We start from the raw sequence: 4,925 nt of genomic DNA, 5'->3' as shown, positions 1-4,925 counted from the left end.
TGCTTAGGTGTCTTGTTCACCCGATCGCTACGGCAATCAGCGGCGGCGAGCTATCGACGTCTCCTCCAGAACGTCCGACTGCACATACGCAACAATTCACTCCGAACGCACGACCTGCTCCAAAGGGTGGACTACACTAATGTTCAGCTGGCCTCGCGACTGCCGCACTTGGCACAGGTACTGCCAATGCCACATGGTCTCGCTGACAGATTAATGGCGGCCTTTGGATACTATGTCAGCCAAGGAATGTTGTTTAAGATCAAATACGAGACTTTAACTCTCCCATACCACTCTGGAGGACTTAACCTCACGGATGTGCGGAACAAGGCTCTAGCTCTATACCTGCGAGCGACGCTACGAACTTGGAACCAGCGGCAACACGCCATCACGTCGGCCATCCTGGATGTGCTTCTTCCCACGTCCTTTGAACCACCGGTAGCAGTAGGCACCATCTCGCCCTCGTTTTCTCACGTCGCGCGATTTTTTGTTGATTTTAGTTATGTTCAGTTACAGATACCTTCTACCAGAATCCCCACTACCCGTGAGATATATCGATACTTGCGGCGTCATCATGGCAGCAATGTTGTCGAACTTAAATACCCAACACGAAACTGGCGACAGATTTGGCGAGCTGTCCACACACCTCTCCTCACCACAGCAGCGCGATCGTCATGGTATACACTAATCAACCGCAAGACAGTCAACCGCCAACGATTGTACGACATTCGCATGGTAGATTCCCCGCTCTGCCTTATATGTGGCATGCAGGACACCGACGAACATTCTCTGCAGTGCGGTGAGGCAAAGGATGTTTGGCGGCTGACGCAACGCATCATGGCCCTCCTCCGACGCACCGACGAATCCACGATCACGACGGACGCTTTATTTTTCCCTGACCCTGTCTTTTCCCCCTCACACAAAACATCGGCAATCCGATGGATTGGAGGACACGCATCACACTACATACTCTCGCGGACCTTGATATCGGTCATGGACTATTGGCATTATCTACTAGAGCAACACGAAATCATCAGACGCCACTCTAAATATAAAACGCATTTTGAGAACTTTCTAGGCAGCATGTTTCATAACCCCCCGAAGCGGTGGGGAGTCCCAGGTTTACGTTGTTTTGAGGGATAGGATTTACTCCCAGTGAAGTGACGAGGATGTCACTTTGGCTCTATATTTATTTCCCTTCTTTTTTATATGTGATTTTTCTTTTGGGACATTAAAATTAAATGAATAAATAAAATATTATTGTTACTAAAAAAAAAAATTACAATATCAATGTTTCCTTCCTGCTGCCTCTCCCTTATCCTGTCAGGAGACGGGGACACCGTGGCCAGGCCTCCAAAATTTTTTTGGTAACATCATTTATGTTCATAGGTTATACATTTTTCGATTCGCTAAACTCCAGTGCGAGTACACTTATGTCACTGGTCGACATGATGTTTGCCATTATGTTTATTTGTTGTGAAAATGCTAAAGACATTTTTCAGTGCATGTGCACTTTGGACATGATTTTTTTTTTTTTTTTTGCCATTATGTTTATTTGTTGTGAAAATGCTAAAGACATTTTTCAGTGCCTGTGCACTTTGTTATCTGTCAAATAATTTGTATATACTTTTCTGATTTGCTACTATGTTTTGTACTCACATAATATTTTTTGCCAGTCTGTTTATTTGTTCTGAATATGCTAAAGAATTTTTTCAGTGCCTGTGCACTTTGTTATCTGTCAAATAATTTGTATATACTTTTCTGATTTGCTACTGTGTTTTGTACTCACATTTTGTCTTTGTCTGATATATTTTGTACTTAGTGCGTGCCCACTCTGCCCCCTGACCTACAAGTTTAAAAAAAAAAAAAAAAAGATGGTAGAGCACTTGCCCGCGAAAGGCAAAGGTCCCGAGTGCGAGTCTCGGTCGGGCACACAGTTTTAATCTGCCAGGAAGTTTCATATCAGCGCACACTCCGCTGCAGAGTGAAAATGTCATTCTGGAAACATCCCCCAGGCTGTGGCTAATCCATGTCTTCGCAGTATCCTTTCTTTCAGGAGTGTTAGTTCTGCAAGGTTTGCAGGAGAGCTTCTGTAAAGTTTGGAAGGTAGGAGACGAGATACTGGCAGAAGTAAAGCTGTGAGACGGGGCGTGGGTCGTGCTTCGGTAGCTCAGATGGTAGAGAACTTGCTCGCGAAAAGCAAAGGTCCCGAGTTCGAGTCTCGGTCGGGCACACAGTTTTAATCTACCAGGAAGTTTCATATCAGCGCACACTCCGCTGCAGAGTGAAAATCCCATCCTGGGGACTTCATTTTTTGTTTATGAAACTAAACAAGTCACGATTACATGACAACGTGAGTCACAAAATCTGTGAAATCACCTGTGTTTCACGGTATGCCGACAGTTTGCACCAATAAAAATCATATCTTCAGCTCACCAAAAATACTTGTAATTAAATAATACCGACAGTATGTTTTGTTTATGAGCTATGTTGTTGTGAAATGTAAAATATAAAATCAATTCGTAAGCTGTGCGATTGTATTGCCGTTTAAATGTGGTGCATTCGCAGTTGGCAGTTCCCCCATCTTCCCCCTTCTCACACTCAGGCAACGTGCTGTTGTGGTGGGGGAAACGTGCAGCCAGACTGAGCGCTATAGCACTCGTGTCAGGGCGTGGCTCGAGAGCCGAATTCTTGACCGATCCCGCCATACGCACAGCTGTTGAGCCAGCTGGACTGCTGGTAGTACTTTGGAACTCGAGACTGATTCCTTCCGCTGATATGATGCGATTTCTTACGATCATTTTTCGCAATGCTCGACGATCCCTGTTCCGTCAGTAAATGAAATCTGCCTGGTCTTGATTTAGCAGTAGTTGTTATTTAGCGTGTCCACCTCACAGTCAAATCATGAACAGTCGCCTAGGGCAGCTTTACAAGGGTTGAAACGTCCCTGACAGATCTGTTACTCAGCTATTGTCCAATGACTAATCCACGTTCGTAGTCACTGGGCTCTCCAGACCAACCCACTCCTTTTATACTGACGAGTCCGCTTCTCGTGACATCTACAGCACACCAGCGATCAGTAAGTGAAACCAAATTGAGAAGAAACATTCTCAAAAGCGAATTACAAGATAAAAACTTTTGAAGTAGAGGCTATTGGCAACTAACTCGAATTTCCGTTTTCAAGACAAGGAAAATAGTTAGGACATTAAAAAAGCTCAGCTCATATGAAAATATCACGATTCCATGGCTGAAGTCCTTCCATTTCAGGATTCAAAATGGTGCACGCTACTGACAAAGTATGCATTAGCTTTCCACAAGGTGTGTAACTAGATTTAAAAATATACAGAATTTTACTCTACATAAAATCTCAAACTGAAGAGTCATCAACATCTTCACAATATGCAGTACTTAAGTATGTAGAACTCGTAATATTTATTAATGATGCACAGAACACTATTACATGCCTCAACACAGAAACAGTTGGAAATGCCGGAAACTGCTTAGCGTGCATCCCTTCATGTGGTTCTAAAATCAACCAAAGGACTGGAACATCGACCAGGAACTATCATAACCTTCCTTGGTACATTATCCTCGACGTACAAAATTCTCCCCTACTCCCAGAGTCAAGACACAAAAGGGCACACTCCTCTGTAGACTGAAACATTCGTCCCGGATGTAACAGATAGGGTGTGAGAAACCATTTTTCCAGGTATTATAACCCGGCACACCTTTATGTTCATCGAGATCACAGGAGTGCCCATTCCACTGCCAAGTGACAGATTAATTCGAGGTACTCTCAAGTGTGTCAGGCAGGATTATCATTACCATCGTTCCTACCCCAGTTCAAAATTCAGTTGTGTTCCAAGAGGATCTTGATTGTGGCACTGATTGACAGTGATTTTCCCACGGCTGATAGGCAAAGGAAGGATCTGTAATGATGCTTTTCACTAGTGCGATATTTTTTCCAACTTGTAACGGGACATCCTCCTCTAGCATTACTTTTCATCAACAGTAGTTGTCGGTACCAGTATTGTTTCTCGGATTTAGGATAGGTCAATATTATCTCAGTTGCTTTTCTGAAAACTTTCATATAATTGTATACACAGTGCGGTATATTTCAAGCTAAAATTTATGATAAGCTTTATAAAATATTTTAGTCTCGATGTTATAATCGATAAGTACTTGATCTGATGGTGCAGTTAAAAATTTTTTAGAAACATTTGAAATTACGAATTATTGGCATACTTAAAATTTATATTGGGTAATCCTGTGTTGTTTAGTATGTATATTTCTGGGTTGGGTTGTTTGGGGAAGGAGACCAGACAGCGAGGTCATCGGTCTCATCGGATTAGGGAAGGATGGGGAAGGAAGTCGGCCGTGCCCTTTCAAAGGAACCATCCCGGCATTTGCCTGGAGCGATTTAGGGAAATCACGGAAAACCTAAATCAGGATGGCCGGACGCGGGATTGAACCGTCGTCTCCCCGAATGCGAGTCCAGTGTCTAACCACTGCGCCACATCGCTCGGTTGTATATTTGTGGATTCATTTATGAAATAATAATCGAAATTAATAATGTAACGGAAACTAGTATAAATTCATTTGTAATTGTAAACACTTTGTAATATAGTTATTTCTGCGGAGGGTGGGAGTTGTAAGCACGCCTCTGATGTGATCGGACGTATTTTTTATTTCGTGTGAACAATGTAATCGGTTGTACATTTGTGGATTCATTTATGAAATAATAATCGAAATTAATAATGTAACGGAAACTAGTATAAATTCATTTGTAATTGTAAACACTTTGTAATATAGTTATTTCTGCGGAGGGTGGGAGTTGTAAGCACGCCTCTGATGTGATCGGGCGTATTTTTTATTTCGTGTGAACAATGTAATTTCGGCTTTTTTAATGTGAAAAATCAAAATACTCT

The sequence above is a fragment of the Schistocerca americana genome, chromosome 3 (genome assembly GCF_021461395.2).
Source record: "Schistocerca americana isolate TAMUIC-IGC-003095 chromosome 3, iqSchAmer2.1, whole genome shotgun sequence".
NCBI classification, from domain to species: Eukaryota; Metazoa; Arthropoda; class Insecta; order Orthoptera; family Acrididae; genus Schistocerca; species Schistocerca americana.
The sequence above is the reverse complement of the archived record's forward strand: the minus strand, read 5'-3'. Positions refer to the sequence as shown.